This window comes from Globicephala melas, chromosome 3 (assembly GCF_963455315.2).
Source record: "Globicephala melas chromosome 3, mGloMel1.2, whole genome shotgun sequence".
In the NCBI taxonomy this organism is placed as follows: Eukaryota; Metazoa; Chordata; class Mammalia; order Artiodactyla; family Delphinidae; genus Globicephala; species Globicephala melas.
Window position 1 is genome coordinate 170,179,909 of NC_083316.1, and position 23,086 is coordinate 170,202,994.

At 53.6% G+C, this 23,086-nt stretch overlaps 1 protein-coding gene across 3 annotated transcripts in view; it reads right to left on the bottom strand.

Annotated features, from left to right (window-relative positions):
• Positions 1-23,086, bottom strand: part of GNG7 (G protein subunit gamma 7) — a 153,441-nt gene that overhangs the window by 88,752 nt on the left and 41,603 nt on the right. For all 3 annotated transcript variants that reach the window (XM_030845824.2, XM_060297434.1, XM_060297433.1), the window contains exon 2: positions 16,806-16,863. The gene's annotated coding sequence lies outside the window, so the exon portion shown is untranslated. The remainder of the gene's footprint in view (positions 1-16,805; positions 16,864-23,086) is intronic.

Here is a 23,086-nt window from a genome sequence, read left to right on the forward strand (position 1 = left end):
CCCCGTCCCCCATCGTGACAACCACAGATCCCCCGGACATGGTGCAGTGTCCCTGGGGGCAGAATCGCCCCTGGTTGAGACCCACTGGCCTAGACGAGGGACTGGTCTCTTCTGGGGAGGCTGGGCTAAGCCACGTCGGGGCTGAGCCCGACTTGCCACTGCAGCTCTGACCCTGCCTCGCCCCCATCGGTTTGATCAAAAGCACAAGACCAGCCTGGACAGAGGGCCATTCTCCAGGACGCCTGGCCGTCACGCCTCACGACTGTCCATGCCCTGCCCACCACCTCCCACCTCCCACCCTGCAAGCCCCCGCCTCCAGGGAGCCCTTGGAGCTCCCTCACCCTCGGTGCCTGCCTTCTGCATCGGATGCCCTCCCTAGCCCCCTAGCCGGCGTGGACGTAGACGAGACCTCCTCCGAGACCTCCCTGGACCCCGGGGCTCTCATCTCTCTGCTCGGCTCCCCCAGGCACATTTCCTGATTTCTTCCTCTTGCTCTTTTTTTTCCTATGGCCGCACCGCACGGCATGCAGGATCTTAGCTCCCCGATCAGGGATCGAACCCGCGTCTCCTGCACTGGAAGTGTGGAGTCTTAACCATTGGACTGGACCGCCAGGGAAGTCCTGTTTTGTCCTTCTTGTTTGCTTGGGTGTCTGTGCCAGCGCTGTCCTTGGAGGGCAGGGCTTCATTCACCACCATGGCCGGCACCTACGACCACCCTTGGCCTGTGCTGGGCGCCGGGTCGGTATTCTGACTGACGGTCTGACCTGCCACTCACTCTCCAGCCACCATCACCCCCTCCCCGGCTTCTCCAGCCACTTTCCCCGACGCTATCCTCATCCTCCACTGACTGCGGTGGAGTGCTCACTCGACCACACAGTTGTTTTCTCCTGTCCTGTTTTTTTTCAACAAACGTGTACTTTGAAATAATCTGGGGTTTACAGAAAAGTTACAAAGACAGTAGAGAGAGTGCCGTCTGCCCTCACCCAACTACCCTTCCCCGGGGCGCGTTTGTCACAGCTGGGAAAGTGACATGGGGACACTTTATTCAGATTTCCCTACTTTTTCCCCCAATGTCCTGCCCCAGGATCCTGACACTCTGTTCTGTCGCCACTCACGTGTCCTCAGTCACCTCTGGGCAGTGAAAGCCTCTGGCTTTTCCTGGCCATCTTCTCACTAATTCTTTGTTTGTTTTGGAAAAAAAAAAAGTTACTTTCCATTTAAAAATGCCATTTAGGGCTTATTCTTGTTATTTGTAAATGAATTAATAAATACTTAAGATTTTTCTCAGTTTTAATTTTGAATCTAGTGACTTTTCATAAATATAACCCAAATTAAAGAAAAGCTCTTTGGCGCCTTCAAGACCAAAACGCTGGAGAACCTCTGTCCTAAAGAGTGGTTGGTGAGCTCTGGCCCGAGGGCCACATCCGGCCCTCTGCACATTTTTTGTAAAGTTTTACCGGCACATAGCCACGCCCCTTCCCTCAGGTATTGTCTCTGGTGGCTTTCAAGATACAAGAGTAGAGTGTTTCAGCAGAGACAGCCTGACCTGCAAATGAAAATATTTAAGGTCTGGCCCTTTACCAAAAAGTCTGCTACTGTTGATCTCCATTATAGCAAGTTTGTAGCAAGTGCTTGTTTAAAATCAGGCCAGGGACTTTCTTGGTGGTCCAGTAGTTAAGACTCCGCACTTCCACCGCAGGGGGCGAGGGTTTGATCCCTGGTCGGGGAACTAAGATTCTGTATGCCATGAGCAGCCAAAAAAATTTTTTTAATAAAAAATAAAATAAATAAATAAAATCAGGCCAAAACCTACAGGGTGTGGGGTCCCAACAGACATCAGAATACCAGTACCATTGAAATGTCCATCGCATAACATCTTTCAAAAGCAAACACCACCGTGGACCATTACGCAGCCATGAAGAGGGGGGAAGCCCTGACACTTGCTACCACGTGGCTGGACCCTGAGAACACGATGCTCAGTGAGAGAGGCCAGACACAGAAGGACACACAGGGTGTGATTCCACTGATGGGAAACGTCCAGAACAGGCAGATCCACAGACACAGAGAGTGGGTTCCTGGTTGTCAGGGGCTGGGGAGGGGGATAGGGGGAGCGACTGCTGGTGGGGACGGGGCGTCTTTTGGGGTGATGGAATGTTCTAGAATTAGCTAGTGGTGGCTGTTGCACAACTAGGTACTACAATGCACTGAATTGAACACTTTAAAGGATGAACTATATCTCAATAAAAGAAAAAGAGCCCACAGCCCTGTGCTTTGGCTATAGGACACTGTCCTGTTCCATGTCCTACACGCGAGGTGTCCCAATCACTGCCCCACCTTGCAATCACCCCTCAGACATAGTAACAGCCCTCACCCCGTCCCCCGACTGCACCCCAGGGCAGGGCCCATGGCACCCCCAGGGGGCGCTCGTGCTGCAAGATCACCATGTTATAAAGAGGAAAAAAGTCAAAGTGGTTTTCCCTCAAAGCAAACTGGAAAGATCTCGGGCAAGAATTCAACATGTTTAAGCAATTACAGGCAAAAGAGATTTCAAGGAAATGTCCCAGCGATTGGTGGGATTCTAGGGTCACGGTGCCAGCCTCACTGGGGGACCCTTGGGTGTCTCCACAGCATCATTACCCCCAGCTGGACAGCTGGTAGTGTGCACGGAACGGACTTGCGGGGTGGAGATGCTGTCCAGTCAAGGCTGTGCTGTGACCTTGGGTGACCTCCTTCAGCCCTGGTTTCCACTCTCGTTTACAAAGGCACGAAGGCTCCCCTCCTGGCATCGCGCTCTGGGTAGAGGTTACATTTTGGCTAAATGACTTGCTCTGGCCAAGAGTGAGCCCGGTCCACTGGGCTTTTATCTGCTGCAGGCTCCCCTCCCCCTGTGACCCGCCCTCCTACCCTCCCTCCCCGCCCCCGCGCCACAGTCCCTTACTGAGTTCCACCCAGCTCCCACACGGTGGGTTGAGCAGTGTGCCCCCAAAATTCATGTCCACCCAAAATCTCAGATGGTGACTGATATGAACTGAATTCTGGTCCCCCAAATTCCTGTGTGGAAGCCCTGACCCCCAGGACCTCAGACTGTGACTGTATTTGGAGATGGGGTCTTTAAAGAGGAGATTAAGGTAAAATGAGGCCCTGACGGTGGGCCCTGAGCCAATGGGACTGGGGTCCTTATAAGAAGACAGATTAGAACACAGACATGCCCAGAGGGGAGACCATGTGAGGACATGGGGAGAAGGCGGCCGTCCTCACACCAAGCAAAGAGGCCTCAGAGGGGACCAGCCCTGCCGACACCGCAATCTGGGACGTCCAGCCTCCAGCACTGCGAGAGAATAAGTGTCTGTTGTTTAAGGCCCCGGCCTGTGGTATTTGGTTGTGGCAGCTTGAGCGGACTAGTTTGATGACCTTATTTGGAAATAGGGTCTTCGCAGATGTAATTAGTTGAAGTAAGATGAGGTCATGCTGGAATAGGATGGGCCCTAACCCAATGCTGGTGTCCTTATAAGAAGAGGAGAGACACACAGAGATAGAGGGAAGGTCACATGACAATGGGGGCAGAGACTGGGCTGATGTGTCCATAAGCCCAGAACTGCCTGGAGCCCCAGAGGCTGGAAGAGGCAGGAAGGACCCTCCCCTGAGCCTCTGTGACATCTTGACCTCGGACTTCTGGCCTCCAGGACTGTGGGAGAATAAGTCTCTGTTGTTCTAAGCTGCCCAGTCTGGGGTCATCTGCTACGGTGGTCTCAGGACGCTGTCACCCCTCTGTGGTTTCCCTTCCCCACATTCTGACAGCCTGTGGAAGAGTCCGTCCTCCAAACACCCCTCTGGTTAGCAGAGGGTCTCCTTCACCCACTCTTGTCCTCAAAAGCGTTCACAGTGCCTTGAGGGGACTGCTTCTACTTAAAATTTTATTTTTGACTGGATATATTAGTCCATTCAGGCTGTTATCACAGAACCCTGCAGACTGGGGGGCTTAAACCACAGACATGATTCCTTATTGTCCCAGAGGCTGGAGGCCCATGATCAGGCTGCTGGCATGGCAGGTTCCTGGTGAGGGTCTACTTCCTGGCCTGCAGACAGCCGCCTTCCTGCTGTGACTTCACGTGGCCAGAGCTCTCTCCATCCCCTTACAAGAGACCAGAGCTCTCTCCATCCCCTTATAAGGACACTAATCTCATCCTAGAGGCTCCACCCCCATGACCTCACTGACCCCAATCAACTCCCAAGGGCCTCACCTCCAAACACCATCCCACTGAGGGTTAGGGCTTCAGCATGTGAATGTGGGGGACATAAACATTCAGTCCATAACATGGGGGTAGGTTACGATTATTAAATATCCACTGTGGGACTTCCCTGGCGGTCCAGTGGTTACAACTCCCTGCTTCCACTGCAGGGGGTGCGGGTTTGATCCCCGGTTGGGGAACTAAGATCCCACATGCCGTACGGCATGGCCAAAAAAAAAAAATCCACTGTGTACAGGCGGGGGGCCAGGCGAGGGATGGGTGGGGCCCCCGTGGCTCCATGGCGCCTGGCAGGGGAGCTCATCCAGAGCTGGCACGCCCCGCAGGCCTGCCGACCTAACAGCTCCCTCTGGCCCCCAGCCCCGGCCTCTCTCTGAACCACTCCTGTCAGTGGAAGCTTTTGAGGAACACACAGCTTTGCCCTGCAAAAGTTAAGGGCCACAAAGGGTGCCTGGGATGCAGAGCATGTCTGGGGAAAGACCCGGAAACCAGTAAGTCACTTGTTTACAGGAAGGGAGGCTGAGAGCTGGGAGCACAGGTGGGAGGGGAGACACCGTTTTCACAGGACACGATCTGCACCTTTTGAATTCTTGCACCGTGGCATGTTTATTTACGCAAGAACTTAGTTTTTCTTCCTAGGGGTGTCTGGGCCCGCGCGAGGCTAGGCGAGGGAAAAGCCAGGTAGTGGCCCAGCTCCCTGATTCTGCAGCTCGGACTGGGCTCCCCCTGTCCTGGGGGAGCGGACAGGTGACCCGCACGCTGGGGCCAAGGTGTCAAACCAGAACCAAAAAATGTCTCATACTCCAAAGAATTGAAAGCGGGGTCTCAAACAGATAGCTGTACACCTGTGTTCACAGCAGCAGGACTCAAAGGTAGAAAGAACCCAAGTATCCATGGACGGATGATGGATAAACAAACGTGGTCCATCCACACGCTGGAAAGTGATTCGGCCTCGAAAAGGAAGGAGATTCTGACGCTCGCTACAGCGTGGATGGACCCCAAGGACAGGATGCTCAGTGAGAGAGCCAGACACAGAAGCACAAGTACTGTCTGACTCCACTCACAGGAGGTCCCTAGAGAAGTCTCATCCACAGAGACAGGAAGTAGACGGTGGGGGCCAGGGGCTGGGGGAGGGGTGGGGAGTCAGTGTTTCCTGGGGACGGCTTCTATTTGGGAAGATGAGAAAGTTCTAGAGACGGATAGTGGCGATGGTTCCACGACAATGTGAATGTATTTAATGCCACTTAACTGTGCACTTAAAAATGGTGAATTTAATTGCCATTTGTATTTCAACACACACACACACACACACACACACACACACACACACACGAAGATGCTCCAAATGTTCACAAGAGCCTGGCTCTGTCCTGGGTGTGCGTGTGTGCAGCAACGCAGCCCATGCGTAAACAGGGCAACCCTGGTGGCCTCACAACACAGGTGACCGTCACCAGGCGGCATATCCACCACCCCACCCCACCCTCCAGGAGGTGGCTGAGCACATTAGAGTGCTAAGGGAAGGGTTCAGGGACCTGCTCCACTGAGCTTTCCTGATAATTCCCAAGGACGGAGGGGAGGGCAGGTGGACAGGCATGGGGACCCGGCACCTCAGCTCCCACCCCCGGCTCCCTGGCTGTTTACTGAGCTTAGACGTGTCCACTCTGCTGGCCAAACTGTTCCTGCCCCGAGATCAGGAAAACAAGGTCAGCTCAGGACATGGAAGCACTGCCCTGGCTGTTGTCCTTCCTGGTGGCTGCGGGGCCGGGACCCGCAGAGGGTGGACCCCTGCTGGTCACCTCCCAGGGGCGTGGGCTCTGGGCCAGGGGCATGTTCTGTCCCCATGGTTCCCCGACTTCTTTCTCCCCCTCAGTCAAGGGGAGGGGCCCTGGGACGGAGAGCAGGGGTCCAGGGCTCTCCAGCAACCTGCTGAAGGGCCTGGGGGTCCCTCACTCAGGCCCAGGTTTCCATGGATACCAGAGAAGCTGGAAGACCCCTGAAACCTTCAGGAAGAAGGGAGGTAGAGCCCAGTAAGGGGAAGGGCGTGGGGCTCGGGTGAGAGAACTCCAGTGACGGTGGGGTGACAGGACACACTTCCCATCCGTCCAGAGCCCTCGCTGTGCCGCCCAGGGACACGGACTGCAGAGCTGATGACCTCATCTCCTCAGGCAGCAGCCCAGGGTGGCCAGGGCAGCTATCACCCCAGTTTTACCAAAGGGAAACCGAGGGTGGGAGCAGATGCCTGCCTGACCAGGGGTCTCGGAGCTGGGAGGTGCTGAGGCAGATGCTGCTTCTTGGGCCTGGCTCCAGTGCCCAGCCCCACCCCCAAGCATTGTAGAAACGGCCCTGAAACCCCCTGGGCCTCTGCCCATCACTGCTGGGGGCGACTGGGGCACCCTCACCTTCTCTGTGCCTCAGTTTCCTAATCTGGAAAACAAGGTCAATTGGTTGTTGCCATGGGTGGGGCTGGAACCCTCTATGGCTCCTCACTGCCCTGAGGATAAGCTGGTCTCTGCCCGAGGCCCCCTCGCTCCCTCTGCCTCACCTTGCACCCCTGCCCGCCATCCTGGAACCAGCCTCTACTCCTAGGCACACACTGCTCTCGCCACCTGGAGGGTCCCTCCCACCCCAATCGGCTCCAGGGCACTGGCATGCTCAACTCAAGATGTCACTTCCTCCAAGAAGGCCTCCCTGAAGCCCCAGAGGCAGCACCTCAAGCAGTGCTGTCACCATCAACTCACTCAACCAGGGTTTCAACTGGGGTGATCCTACCCCCCAGGGGACGTTGGGCAATGTCTGGGGACATCTGTGATTGTCACGACTAGGGGGCTCCTGGTATCGAGTGGGTGGGGGCCAGCACACCCCACAGAGCCCAGGACGACCCCGCACAGAGAACAACCTGGCCTCAGTGTTCACAGTGTCGAGGGGGCCAGCGGGCCCTGCTGCTCGGCCCTGGGACGCGGGAGACCTGGTTGCTGGTCTGCCGGGGGCACGTGCGTGTGCGGCTGCCTCTCCTCCCGCCTACTCTGCATGCCTGTCCTCACTCCGCAGCCCCAGCTCGAGCCAAGGACGCCCACAGCTGGCAGCCTGGCTCTCTGTGGCTCTGGGCTGCCTGGCTTTGTGAGTCCTGCAGTCAGAGGGCCCTGGCTCCGAGCTCGCCTCTCATCCGCGCAGAGCTGTGAATCGGCCGGGATGTTAGTCAGGGACCCAGGGACGGCGCGTCCCATTCCAGGAGGCTCACCAGCTCAAACCTTGGCCCCGGCCGCTGACTCAGCCAGGGAGTCAGAGTGCGGTCATCACTCCTTCCGGTGCACGATGAGTACATTCTCCGCGGGCCCCACCATGCCACCGGTCCTGGTCACAGGCGCACCTCTCTGCTCAGGAGGTCAGGTGAGGATTCCTCACTGAGTCTCATTCTTTCTTTCACTCGCTAAACATCCGGCCCGCAGTTGGGAGAGATCCCTGACCCGAAGGAGCTTACGATCCGGCCTGGGTGACAGATGCAGCTAATTTGAATGTCACAGAACAGTTATCGTGTTAACACTCAGCTTCTCTCTGCTCCTAGTTTCTCTTCTGTGACGTGGAGATGATTCCCTCTAATTGGCAGAGCTGAGGTGAGTTTCAGAGCGAGCGTGGGAAGTCAACAGGGTAGGTGTATCGATCAGCTACTGCTGCGTGACAAATCACCACCAACTTAGGGTCTAAGACAACACCTTTGTCATCTCCTGGCTTCTGTGTCAGGAAACGGGGCTGTGGCTTAACTGGGCCCTCAACTCGGGTTCTCAAAAGGCTGAAATCAAGGGACTGGCCGGGCTGAGCTCTCATCTAGGAACTTAAGGGTCCCCTTCCAAGCTCATCTGACTGGTTGGCAGAGTCTACTTCCCTGCAGTTGTAGGACTGAGGCCCCATTTTCCTGCTGGCTGTTGGGAGGCGGCTGCTCTCAGCTCCCATGGCCTCCTCCACGGGCAGCGTGTGGCTGTTTGCTTTTTCCAAAGCCAGGAGGAGAGTGTCTGCTGTTGCTCTGGTCTCTCTCTCTCTCTCTTTCTTGTGGTAAAAAGCATAAACCATCCTAACCATTTTTAAGCACACAGCTCAGTGGCATTAAGCACACTCATATTGTTGGACAACCATCCCCAACATCATCTCCAGAACTTTCTCATCTTCCCAAACTGAAGCTCTGTCCCCATGAAACACTGACTCCCCACCCCTCCCCCAGCCCCTGGCCCCCACCATCTACTTCCTGTCTCTGTGGACGTGACCCCTCTAGATAGGCTTCTGGTCTCTTGTAAGGGCTCATCTGATTAGGTCAAGCCCAGCCAGACAATCGTTGTGATGAACGAACTCAAAAGTCCACCGATCAGGGGTCTTTGTTATAAAGTCCCTTGGGCCATATCACATCAGCCTAACCACAGAGTGGCATCCCATCCATTCCAGGTTCTGCCCACACTGAGGAGCAGGGATAGGACAGTGTGTGGACACCAGGGGGGCGGGGGTCTTTGGTGCCATCTTGGAATTCCCCCTCCCACGGGAGGTGCAGTGACATGGGGTGCTGCCACTGCATGGGCTCCCGTGAGGAAGAAGCACACAACAAGCCCCCACCGCCTGGGGAGCGCCTGCCATTCAGGGCGCAGAGAAGACGGCAGAGAACTCTGGGGAAGTTGAGGAAGCCTTGATTCCAACAACGGGATGTCTCAGCAGTCCTCAGAGCCTGGGCAGAAGGGCCAGGGGAGGATGAGGGACGGTTCTCACCCCTGAGAGAACTGGGGTACCTCACTATAACTCCCGGCCCTCCCCGTCACTCCTCCCTCTGGCGGCCCTCCTGTGGATGCCAGGACCGCGGTGGTGACAGCGGGCCCGCCCCCTATGCTCAGAAAGGGCAAGTGAGTCGCCTGGGGTGTCCGTGTGAGTGAGGGGTGCATCTGGATTTGAACCTGAGCCTTCTGGTGCTGGGAGCCTCCACAGAATTGCAGACCACCCCCCCCCAAGAGAATAAACCCACTGGAAGGGCTAGCTGCCTAATAAGGCGACAGACGAGATGCCCAGAATTGTGGGAAAAGAGAGGCACAGCCCTGCACGACGAGCGTGGGGCACTGTGCCGCCCAAGGTTAGATGTTCGTATCTGTTTTTCCCAGCCCCCCCAAACACAGCAGGAAGAGCTCTCTCCACTCTGCAGACATGTGACGGTCCTACACACCCACAAATTAAACAGAGCCGAATCCGTGCACGTGACAGAGGGCCCAGAACTCTGCACACACGCAGTCCCTACGCCAACTTCTTATTTTTGTGCAATAGTTACACGAGATGCCGCCACTGAGGGGAGCTGGGGGAAGGGTGCATGGGATCGCTCTGCACGGTTTTTGCAACTTCCTATGAATCTGGAATTATTTCAAATTAAAGGTTTTTTTTTTTTAAAAAACCAGGTGAGGGGACTTTCCTGGCGGTCCAGCGGTTAAGACTCTGAGCTTCCACTGCAGGGGGCACGGGTTTGATCCCTGGTCGGGGGAACTAAGATTCCACATGCCCCACAGCGTGGCAAAAATAAATAAATAAATAAATAAACAAATAAATAAAACCAGGTGAAGCTATGGGTTTGTTTAGCTGTGGCGAGGACAAAGCATGCTTTCTCCAAGCACCGCCTTTCTACCCCAACCCTGACCCACCCGCGGTGCCTCAGCAAGGAAGGCGAGGGTAAAGAGACCCCCTGCATGGCCCTGGCGGAGGCTCAGCATGGCTGGGTCTGGAATGACCATGCCCCCTTCTCCCCCTTTGTGGCCATAAGGATTCTAAGTCCCCAAACCCCTGCCCCCTGTGTACCAACCCCCAAGTGTGGGCAGGACTGTGAACGTGATACCATTTCCCATATTAGGAGACTTCGTACAGAAGGGATTCGGAGGGTGTACTTAAAGCCCCGAGTCAGTTGACTTTGAGTTGATCAAAAGGACAAATCACGTGGGTGTCAAGGGCAGGGCCCTTCCTGCAGTGAGAGACTGAGGAAAGAGGGGGCCCACAGAGGAGACCATGAGGCTGGGCCTCATATGTGACATATCATACGTGACTGTCACCCTGTGCGTGTTTGGAGTCAAACGAGGCCTTGAATCTGTGACTCTACCTACGACCGCATGTGTGTATCATCCCTGCCCTGAGGGAGGCTGACTGTTCAAGTGGTTGCCTAGCAACGCGCCCGTGACTGGGGATACAGGGGTCTCTGTGCCTTGGCTGCCGCCTGGGCTGAGCCAGTTCTCGCTGCCCCACGGGAGGAAGCCTGGCTCTGCTGTATCAGACATGAGCCTCTCTGGGCCTCGATGCTCAGACTGGTAGAATCAGGTGGCAGCACTAACCAGTCCATAAGGGGATTAGCCCGCAGGGTCGGAAGAGTGGGGCCTGGGTGGGAACCACGGTAATAACTCACAGTAGAGCATAAGGAGAGTGATCTCGATTGATCCTGGGAGGAAGAATCTTGTGGAGAAGGGGTCTCTCCTCCCACTCACCGGGTGCTGCTGACATGGGGCTGGGGTATCCTCTGGGGGGCCATCCTGGACACTGTGGGGTATGGAACAGCCTCCCTGGCCCCCACCCACTCACGCCAGGAACTCCCCAGTCATGACGACCACAGACGTCCCCAGACACGGCCAGGTGTCCCCTGGGGGCAGGATCAGCAGGGTGAGACCCTGCGGTAGGGGGTCAAACTCATGTCTGAACTGCCCCCGCTGCCATGGGAAGCACCACGTGGCCTGGTCTCCAGAATCAGAGCTGCAGCCTGCAGGGAGAGGGTTCTGAGCCCTGTGGGCTGCAGCGGGGGCCCCCTTGGCCGGTTTCTGCGCGGGACCCCATAATTACATAGGTATCATATATGCTGTCAGGAAGGCAGGGACAGCAGAAACCGTGACCTTCCGTGAGCAGAACGTTTTAAGGTTTTTAACTGTCTATCTTGGCAGTTCTTTCAGGAGAACAGCTTGTCCATGGAGAGAACTGATAATAATGTGCATTTCAACACACCCGGGACAGATCAGAAGTGGGTAACCAACCAGGAGAAAGAAACACGCTCTGGCTCGCGCGCTGGGTTGGAGTTTGCTCCCCATACCAGGGCCACTCGCTCAAGATAAAGGGCTCCAATAGGCGCTTTCAGCAGAAATGTTCGCAAACTCCCGGGAGAACAGGGGCTATCAGAAAAACACCCCGCTGTTGGGAGGTCACGGAGTTCTGCATTCTCACCATGGGCGGGAGGGCTGGAGAAGTGCCTGAGAAATCGTTCTCAACCAAGAATCACCCCAGTCCGTGCAAAATCTTCTCATTTCCACCTTGGCCCCCTTTCAGGCAGGCGCTCAGTGGCCACCTGGGGCTCACGGCTGCCATATTGGAAAGCCCAGCTCTTGCTCAAAGAACGACGGCACCTCCATAAGGAAAGCCAGCACCACGATGGCCCACACCAGAGCCCTGGCACAGCTGCCACGCCGTAGGGACACTTGCTAAGCCCTTCCATGAGGCAGGAACCAACCGGCTGTGATCGCGGCCACTCAGAGCTTCCAAACCAACAGGAAAATCCACCCAGTGGGGCCCTAAACACATCCAAAGACAGAGTGAGAGAGGGATCAGTGAGGCAGGGGTCTCACCCGGGTGACCCTGCCCCCATGGGACACTGGGTGATGCCTGGGGACATCTGTGGTTGTCACAACCGGGGGCTCAGGGAGGCTGCTCCACACCCCACAGCGTCCAGGCCCTGACGTCAGCACTCCTGAGAGGGAGAGACCCCAAATGGGTCCACGATTCTCACTGACACATCAGTCCTGTGAGAGCTGGGGATTCTGCCCGCCCTGCTCACTGGCGTCCCCCAGAGCCTGGCCTGGGCAGACAATGGGAAATCCTTGCTGAGGGGATGGAGGAAATCTTTGGGAGGGTCACCCCGTGCCTGGCCAGGCCGGGCAGCCACTGCCCAGGTGACTGTACTGGGAGGTGACACACGCCCGAGGGTGCCGCAGGGGACACTGGGCAGATTCCAAACAAGGAGGCTTTGAGGGTGGCTGCCTGGGGAAGTCCCCCAGGAGCCAGAGCCGCTGACCCGGCTCCAGGCGCCAGGGGAGAGAGTCACAGAAGCAAGACCCAGTCGTCACGGCGGGGTTGCCCACCCGCACCCTTTGGCCTTCGTTCCCTGGTCCAGGCTCTGCTCCAGCCACTGGAGGGTGCTGGGGCCAGGGTGGGTTCGGGGGTGCAGGTTCCGTGAGCCCGCCAAGGTGACAGAGCCCGTGTTTTGTGCCTCCCTCTTACACCCAATGGACCCACAGAGGTCTGCAAGCAGGGGCAGGGGGGTGTGGTGTGTGTGCCCAGAACAGGGTGACCATGGGACCCTGGGGGCTGAACCAGAATGTCTCGGAGAACGTGGACGGGTGGTCACGGGTCTCCAGGAGGGCCGAGGGGTTGACTGAAGACAACTGGGCGCCCCCTTGCACCCCCTGCACCCCCTCCATCAACATCCCTGCCTGGCTCAAGGTCGGCCCCGCCAGAGACCCCGTGGACTTTCACTGCCCCCTAGTGGCCACCAGTGGGAACTGCAGCACTCTGGGGAATGTCTCCAGCCCCGGACCCCAAACTCCGGTTCCTCTTTCAGCCCTGGTGTCTGCAGAAATTGAGTGCAGCGGATCAGCGTGCTGTCATCAGGATGGGTGGGGTGCTTGGTGACACCCTGGCTTCCCTGGAAAGGCGGCGGCCCAGCAACAGGAGACTCCCCCTGCCCGCCCCCAGTGCTGTGGGGAACTGGATGTGAGGACGCCTGCAGATGCTGAGCACAAGGCCTGGCAAACAGGATGTACTCATCGTGACTATGAGACTAAAAAGCAATCAGGAAAAGCCCAGCTTCCCCCCTTCCAGGAGCGCGTACAGGACAGTAGGCTTCCTTGGAACAGAAAACTCCTGCAAGGCCAGCGGTGGGCACCAGCTCAGGGTACAATTCTGTCTCCCCCAGCGGTCACTGGGCACTGTTGAAAGGGAGGCTGGCCCTCCTCTGTGGGGGGCGTCCTGGGCACTGCAAGGTGTGGACCAGCATCCCTGCCCCCAACCCCCTCAATGCCAGAAGCCCCCCACTCATGACAACCATAGATGTCCCCTGACATGGCCCAGTGTCCCCTGAGTGGGGAGCAGGGGGTCAGAATCATGCCTGCGTGAGACCCACTAGCACAGCTGAATTTCAAATGGTGCAAGGATTTAAGGGTAAAATACACGGTGAACAAAACGCAGGTGAATTGTCTTTTTATAATCTTGACATGTGGAGGAAGGCCACACAAAACACAAAGGAGAACGTGGGTGTGCGAGAGACGTTTCAGATGCCCGATGACAAAACCCACGATGAGCAAAGTGCAAAGACACGCTCAGAAAAAAATTCGCAGTGGACGGCGTACAGACAGAGAAATAGAATTTAAACGCATCACTGGGACTTCCCTGGTGGTCCAGTGGTTAAGACTCTGCACTTCCAATGCAGGGGGGCAAGGGTTTGGTCCCTGGTCAGGGAACTGAGATCCCACATGCCGTGTGGCGGGGCCAAAAAAAAAAAAAATCGCTGGGAGAGAAACCCCAACAGAAAGGACGCAGCTGGGCCATTCGCCTTAGAGAAACGGCTGCGCTCACGAAAAGGACGCCCGGACACAAGAGCTGAAATCACCTGGGCTTGTCAGGTTGGCCAGGACCTAAAACTGAACTTGGGAGGATAGGGAGACGCACCCTGGGATGGGAAATGGTGCGTTTCTGGAGGTCTTTGCGGCTGAAGGTCAAAATGTAAATGAGGGCTTCCCTGGTGGCATAGTGGTTAAGAATCTGCCTGCCAATGCAGGGGACACGGGTTCAAGCCCTGGCCCAGGAAGATCCTACATGCCGCAGAGCAGCTAGGCCCATGCGCCACAACTACTGAGCCTGCACTCTAGAGCCCGTGAGCCACAACTACTGAAGCCCGCGCGCCTAGAGCCTGTGCTCCACAACAAGAGAAGCCACCACAATGAGAAGCCCGCGCACCACAATGAAGAGTAGCCCCCTTTCACAGCAACTAAAGAAAGCCCGTGCACAGCAACCAGGACCCAATGCAGCCAAAAATAAATAAATTTCTTTTAAAAAGAGAGTGAATTTCAAGTTGCATAGGAAATGTATAAAATATGATTTTAAAAAAATGTAGGGGGTTTCCCTGGTGGCGCAGTGGTTGAGAGTCTGCCTGCCGATGCAGGGGACACGGGTTCGTGCCCCGGTCCGGGAAGATCCCACATGCCGCGGAGCGGCTGGGCCCGTGAGCCAAGGCTGCTGAACCTGTGTGCCCGGAGCCTGTGCTCCGCAACGGGAGAGGCCACAACAGTGAGAGGCCCGCGTACCGCAAAAAAAAAAAAATGTAAATGAGAACACTCAGACTTAAATTCACAGACAAGGCAAACCTACTTCCAGGAATTTACCCCAAAGGGCAACCAAGGATGTAGGAAGTCTGCACAAGGACATCCACCCCAGAACGTAGCAAAATTTAAAAAGAGAGAGAGAAAAAAAGAAAAACAGAAAAAGAAAATGAACACCCTCAAAAAAGCCTACTAATAAGACCAGTTAAATCAATTATAAAATTATTTTAAAAGAAATAAATTATAATTCAAACGACAATGTCCTACTGTATAGCACAGGGAATATCTTGTGATAAACCAGAATGGAAAAAAATATGAAAAGAGAATATATATATATACGTATAACTGAATCACTTTGCTGTACAGCAGAAATTAACACAACACTGTAAATCAACTACGCTTCAATAAATAAATTTTTTTAATGAAATAAATTATAATTCATCTGTAACATCCGGCTTCAGGAAAGAAGATGGAAATCTAGGTTTTATGGATGAGGGAAGATGCCCATCAAGGGAATGCGTACATCAAACAGAAAATCCTACTTCTCCAAAACCCCGTGCGTGCGGGAGAAGTAATTCACAGAGAGATTCGGAAGGACACTCACTGAGGTGTCAGCAGTGGTCCTCGATGGGTGGGGGGTTTGGGGTGACTTACCTCTCCTTTGTCCTTGTCTAAATTCACTTTCTTTTTACAAGAAGTTGGTCAGATGTTAACACTACACAGAAGGGTTGAGCGGGGCTAGCTCGTCCCGCACGCTGCGCAGACACATACCCCCTGCGCGACCTCGCCTGGCTCCGGGCCGCTCTCCAAACTTCCCTCCCACTTGGCGACTTTGTGAAACAGAGTTAACACTGTGAATCTGTTTGGGGCCTTGGCGGAGCATAACCAGGCCAGACGGACCCCAGGGTTCCAATCTCAGCTTCTGGTCTTTGCAGGCACAGCCTCCCTCCCAAGCTGAGCTAAAATATATACGTTTTAACGTTACTGAGCTTCACTTTACACAGCATAAAATTGGCCAGTTTGAAGGACACAACTCAAAGATTCTGCAGTCAGTCCACCAAGTCACGAGACCACCCCGACCCCTACCCCTCGCAGTTCTGCACCCTCCCCTTCGCCCTGTAAGATGCCTGGTGCCCAAGCACAGTTCTTCCCCATTCCTGCCCCAGCCCCTGGCAACCCTGAGTCACCTTTCTGTCCCTACAGATTTGCCTTTTCTGGAAATATCATCTGAATGGAATCATTTAGTGTCTGCCTTCTTGTCTAACATGTTTTCTTTTATACAAACACACACACACACACTGAATGAGAATATACGTTATAAAGATGTCAGATCTCCCTCAAATTTCTTGCTAGATTGAACACAACCTGAATCAAAGATCCATCTGTATTTTTGTTAGAAACCGGAAGTTTATTCCAAAGACGGCCTGAAAGAGGAAACTCCACGGAAGTAGCAAAGACATTTGTGACAGAATCAGAGGAGCACGGAGTGTGGTCCCTGACAATTACAGTCAATGAACCAGGCAGGCCATGGGGCAACCTCATTCATTCTCATGCTATTTCCTCTTCAAACGTCACAAAAGCTACTCAAAGTCCTCTTGGGAATAAGACCAGAAACAAACAAGCGAGCAAGAGTTAAAGGACCAGGACTGAGCTTTACTTTGCTCCTGACTTAATCTTCCGGAGGCCTTCGCCACATTTCCCGACCTGCTGTCCCACTGCGGTGGGTGACGGGGTTCAGATACCTGTCGCAGCCCACGACTTAGCTCTGCTCTGGCCGATGGCCATCGACGGGTCACCCTCCACGCCAACGGGAAATGGAGTGAAGCACCGTAGACCCCAATTAAGCCTCTTGAGGAGGAAGCTAAGAGCTGGGAAGCAGGTGGCACTGACGGGCCCGCGCCGCTCTGCGCCCATCCTGGGTGCGCTAGGACCCACCCTGCCGGACCACCCTGCCAGTCTCCCTGCTCTGTGCCCCTGCTCCCAGAGCCAAGGGCAGAAGACGTTCCCTGTGGCTGTCGTGCCCTCTTGATGGATAAGACGAGCCCTCAGAAACAAGCAGAGCTGGGAAGATGCAGGCGTGCACAGCGAGGACGCCGCCTGGACAGCAAACCCCAACCTCTTAACTCATCCTGGCTCCAAACCGCCAATCAAAGGCCTGCGCAAACACTGAACGTGGAGAAAAGAAAAACCTCAGGACACTGACCTGTGCTGGAGGCCTGGCTGTCTTCAGCGCCGAGGTTCAGGAACCCAATGTCCGCTCCCTGGAAGAAAAACGTACCACGTTAGCTGAGCATGATTGGCGCTGAAATGCTGGGTGGGTGTTAGCAGTGTCCACATGGAAGAGTCGTGCGCTTGTGAATAGACATAAAAATTGCTCTGGGGGCCTCCCTGGTGGCGCAGCGGTTGAGAGTCCGCCTGCCGATGCAGGGGACACGGGCTCGTGCCCCGGTCTGGGAAGGTCCCACATGCCGCGGAGCGGCTGGGCCCGTGAGCCATGGCCGCTGAGCCTGCGCGTCCGGAGCCTGTGCTCCGCAACGGGAGCAACAGTGAGAGGCCCGCATACCGCAAGAAACAAAAAAACAAAAACAAACAAAAAAATTGCTCTGGGAGCCTGGCCTTCTGGTTACTCTGCCAGACGTTGAGGACGGCACAGATAGGATGCTTCAAAATGCAGAGAGGGTAAATGTAACAAAGGCAATTTGCCAGAAAGATTTGCTAGTGATTTACAATGTTATCCCTGATGAGGTTTCCACATGTTCCAAAACTGAATTAGATGAAAGGGTTGGATGTTCACATGACCTTTGATAGTTTATAAAAGATGATCACCTGTATCATTTGACCCCCAAGGTCCCCTGGGAGGAAGGGGAGGGGGCTGAGCCAACCCCCTGACCGAGGGTGCCCCAGGGTTTGCCTAAGGCATATGACCAACTAAATGCAAGGTGGGATCCTAGAGGGGGTCCTGGGACAGAAAAAAGACATTAGGGAAAACTAGTGAAATCTGAATAAAGAGTAGATTGAGGTCGCAGAAATGTACCCACGTCCACCTCTTGGTTGTCACAAACGCACTGCTTATGAATGACGTGACCACTGGGAGAAATTAGGTGATGGGTAGACAGGAACTCTCATTGAAACACCTCTAAAATTCTAAAATTATTCTAAAACGTTTATTTAAAAAAAAACTCAGTTAAAAAATTTAGGGAGAGAGGGGCTTCCCTGGTGGCGCAGTGGTTGAGAGTCCGCCTGCCGATGCAGGGGACATGGGTTCGTGCCCCGGTCCGGGAAGATCCCACATGCCGCGGAGCAGCTGGGCCCGTGAGCCATGGCCGCTGAGCCTGCGCGTCCAGAGCCTGTGCTCCGCAAACGGGAGAGGCCACAACAGTGAGAGGCCCACGTACCGCAACAAAAAAAAAAAAAAAAAAAAATTTAGGGAGAGAATTCCCTGGCAGTCTGGTGGTTAGGGCTCTACACTTCCAATGCAGGGGGCACGGGTTCAATCTCTGGTCGGGGAACTAAGATCCCACATTCTTCACGGCATGGCCAAAAAATAAATAAATAAATTTAAAAATATATATAAAAATTTAGGGAACCCTCTTGCACTGCTGGTGGGAATGTAAATTGGTACAACCACTATGGAGAACAGTGTGGAGGTTCCTCAAACAATTAAAAATAGGGTTGTCAAAAAAAAAAATAAATAAAATAAAAATAGGGTTGTCATATGATCCAGGAATCCCACTCCTGGGCATTTATCGGAAGAAAACTCTAATTTGAAAAGATACGTGCACCCCAACATTCATAGCAGCACTATTTACATTAGCCAAGACATGGAAACAACCTACATGTCCATCGACAGATATGGATAAAGAAGATGTGGTACATATATACAATAGAATACTACTCAGCCATAAAAAAGAACAAAATAATACCATCTGCCGCAACATGCATGGATCTAGAGATTATTATACTAAGTGAAGTAAGTCAGAAAGAGAAAAATACCATATGATGTCACTTATATGTGGAATCTAAAATATGGCACAAATGAACTTATTTACAAAACAGAAAGAGACTCAGATTTCGAAAACAAACTTTCAGTTTGTTTAACAAAGGGAAAAGGTGGGGAGGAGGGATAAATTAAGAGGTTGGGATTAACATACACACACTACTATATATAAAATAGATAACCAACAAGGACTTACTGTATAGCACAGGGAACTCTACTTAATACTCTGTAATAACCTACATGGGAAAAGAATCTGAAAAAGAATAGATATATGTATATGTATAACTGAACCACTTTGCTGTACACCTGAAACTAACACAACATTGTAAATCAACTATACCCCAATATGAAAATTTAAAGTTAAAAATGATAAAAAAAAAAAAAAAGGGCTTCCCTGGTGGCACAGTGGATAAGAATCTGTCTGCCAATGCAAGGACACAGGTTCAATCCCTGGTCCGGGAGATCCCACATGCTGCAAAGCAGCTAAGCCCATGCACCACAAGTACTGAGCCTGCGCTCTAGAGACTGCGAGCCACAATTACTGAGCCCACATGCCACAACTACTGAAGCCTGCATATGCCTAGAGCCCATGCTCCACAACAAGAGATGCCACCGCAATGAAGAGTAGCCCCCGCTCTCTGCAACTAGAGAAAGCCCGCGTGCAGCAACGAAGACCCAACACAGCCAAAAATAAATAAAATTTTAAAAATGATTAAAAAATAAGAATTTAAATGCTGGTTCCCTTTCTCTGAGTTGAGGCTAATTTGTTGCCAATCAAAGGCCAGGATGGAGAACCGACATCCCCACCGTCACCTGCAGGTGGCGCTGTGGCCTCAGGAACGCCCTCTGGGCTCTTGGAGTGGCTAGAATCTCCTCCAACAGCAGGATCTGCTCTACCGGGCCCGTCGCCTAGTATTGGAACTGCTCTGGCCACTGAGGCCAGAGGGGCGCCCTGGAGAGCGCGGAGGGCCAGGCAGCAGTGGACTGCAGGGATGAGAAATGCGAGGGCCAGAGCAACATGCCCACAGACCTGGAGGCCGAGACTCGCCTCAACGTTGCAGGGACCGTCTATGCCTCCGATCCTTCAACTTTTTGTTTTTTGAATCAATGAAAGACTCACGACAAGTTGGAAACTAGTACAGAGGGGTCCCGGGCACCCTTCACCCAGTCCCCCAATGGCAGCTCCTTATGCAACTAGGGGACATTAGCCAAACCTGGAGATGGTGACTGATAAACCAGGCACCTTTTTTTTTTTGTCTTATTGAGATATAATTCTCATGCCACACAATTTGCATAAAGTGGACAATTCACTGGTCTTTCTGTACATTCACAAAGTTGTGTGACCATCACCGCAATCAATCTTTGAACATTCTCATCACCCCATGAGGAGGCCCCGTCCTCATGAGCGGTCACCCCCCTCTCCCTCCCCAGCCCCTGACAAGTATGAATCCACTGTCTGTGTCTGTGGATCTGCCTGTTCTGGACGTTTCCCAGATTCCATCAATGGAATCACACCCTGTGGGTCCTTCTGTGTCTGGCTTCTCTCACTGAGCATCGTGTTCTCGGGGTCCATCCACATGGTAGCAAGTGTCGGGGCTTCACTCCTTTTCACGGCTGAGTAATGCTCCCGTGTCTGGAGGGGCACAGTGGGTGTATCCACCGTCCATTGATGGACGTTCAGGCTGTTTCCACTTCTGGCTACTGTGAATCACACTGCTGTGAACATGGGCAGCTCATGAATCATTGTTGAGGTGGTGTCTCTCTCTCTGCCCTCACATCTACCATCTGCAAATCTCCCCACGCCCCAGCCCTCTAATGCCCACTGCCGGCTGTCCTCTAGTCCTTGGAGCTGGACTTGGGCAGTGAGGTGACCACCACAGAGCCTCCACCCCGGCTGTGCTCAGTCCAGACTGGCTTAGACCGGAGCAGAGAAGGGCGAGGACGAAACTTGTGCCCACAGGAACACGTCCCCGGGGCTCACAGACAGCAGGCTGCGAGGCGCACCAGCTGGCGCCAGGCTGTCCCTGTGATCTTCATTGACAAAGATGCTAGGATTTCACTTTCCCATCAGGGTGAACCCCGAGCCCCCCGTGAGGGGCCAGCAGTGGATCGAGGCCATCAGGAGGACCTGCTATAGAATCCGCAGAGCTGGCGGCAAAATGAGAATGTGGGACCCCTTGTTCAAAAACTATCACAAATTTCAGGACGGTGACAGCAGAGCCCTGGGGTGCAGACAGGGTTGCATGAAGCCGGGGCCTGCTGACCCCCCACACACCCTGCCCTCAGAACTGCCGACGAGGCAGGGTCGGTAAATCTCAGACACAGACAACGAAAACGCCAGGTGCAAGGTGCCCAGCGCTGTGAGGGAGAAATAAATCACTGGAGGGAAGCAGACAGAACTTAGAAGGGTGGTGATCAGAGGCCTGCATGGATAGGAATTCGCCCACTCTTGTCATGGGCAGGACTATTTTTCTTTTTTTTTTTTGGCTGTGCCGCTCGGTTTGCAAAATCTTAGTTCCCCAACCATGGATCGAACCTGCGCCCCCGGCAGTGGAAGTACAGAGTCCTAACCCCTGGACCGCCAGGGAAGCCCCTGGGCAGCACTTCTTATGACCTGTGAGCCCCACCTCATCCACGCTCTTTCCTTTTCTTTTCCTTTTTTAAAAATTGAGACAGAATTCACCTACTATAAAATTCACCCTTTTAAAGCGTCCAGTTCGGGCTTCCCCAGTGGCGCAGTGGTTAAGAATCCGCCTGCCAATGCAGGGGACACGGGTTCGAGCCCTGGTCCAGGAAGATCCCACATGCTGCGGAGCAACTAAGCCTGTGTGCCACAGCTACTGAGCCTGCGCTCTAGAGCCTGCGAGTCACACTACCTAGAGCCCGTGCTTTGCAACAAGAGAAGCCACCGCAATGAGAAGCCCGCGCACCACAACGAAGGGTAGCCCCCGCTCGCCCCAACTAGAGAAAGCCTGTGTGCAGCAACGAAGACCCAATGCAGCCAAAAATAAATAAATTTATAAATAAATAGTGTCCGGTTCAGTGTCTTTTAGGAGATTCACAGGGTTGTGGCATCATCACACTAATCCCGGGACACTGTCATCCCCCCTGAAGACACCTGGTGCCCACCAGCATCACACGGTTCAAAGCTGAGTCTCCCCCGAGAGAGGCGAGATCCCAGACTGCAGGAATAGCGTGTGCTCTGCTCACCACGGCAGCGCACACTGCTGCCACCGCCGGCCCACAGGAGGTGCTCGCTAGTCCTCGGGATTCTGCACAATCCAGTCGGTGCCAAGGGCATAGGCCGGAGAGCCCTATGGATCTGGGGTGAGCGGGCCAGCCCCACACAGCTGGGTGGTGTTAGGCGAGGCCCACTCCTGTCATCAAGTTCCATGAGGCTGTGACCTGCATTGTTTTGTAACTCTTTTTGCTTTAATTGAAGTATACTTGATTTACAATATCATAGTACGTACATACTGTGATTCAGTTATACATACACGCAGACATATATATATATTCTTTTTCAGATTCTTTCCCCTTATAGGTTATTACAAAATATTGAGTTCCCCGTGCTATACAGTAGGTCCTTGTTGGTTATTTATTTTATGCATAGTAAGTAGTGTATGTATATGTCAATCCCAACCTCCTAATTTATCCTTTCCCCCGCCCACCTTTCCTCTTTGGTAACCCTAAGTTTTGGAAATAAGTTCATCTGCATCCTTTTTTCTTAGATTCCACACATAAGTGATATCACATGATATTTGTCTCTGTCTGGCTTATTTCACTTAGTATGATAATCTCTAGGTTCATCCATGTTGTTACATGTTGCATTATTTCACTGTTTTTTATGACTGAGTAATACTCCATTGTGTGTATGTACCACAACCTCTTTGTCAATTCCTCTGTCCACGGACATTTAGGTTGCTTCCATGTCTTGGCTACTGTAAATAGTGCCGCTGTGAACACTGGGGTGCATCTGTCTTTTTGAATAATGGTTTTCTCTGGATATATGCCCAGAAGTGGGATTGCTGGATCATATGGTAACGCTATTTTTAGTTGTTAAAGGAACTTCCATACTGTTCTCCATAGTGGCTGCACCAACTTACATTCCCACCAACAGTGTAGGAGGGTTCCCTTTTCTCCACACCCCCTCCAGTATTTATTGTTTGCAGATTTATTTATTTTTTTGCGGTATGCGGGCCTCTCACTGTTGTGACCTCTCCCGCTGCGCAGCACAGGCTCCAGATGCACAGGCCCAGCGGCCATGGCCCACAGGCCCAGCCGCTCCGCAGCATGTGGGATCCTCCCGGACCGGGGCACGAACCCGCGTCCCCTGCATTGGCAGGCGGAATCTCAACCACTGCGCCACCAGGAAGCCCTGTTTGCAGATTTTTTGATGATGGCCATTCTGACTGGTGTGAGGTGATTCCTCATTGTAGCCTTGATTTGCATTTCTCTAATATTTAGCAACTTTGAGCATCTTTTCA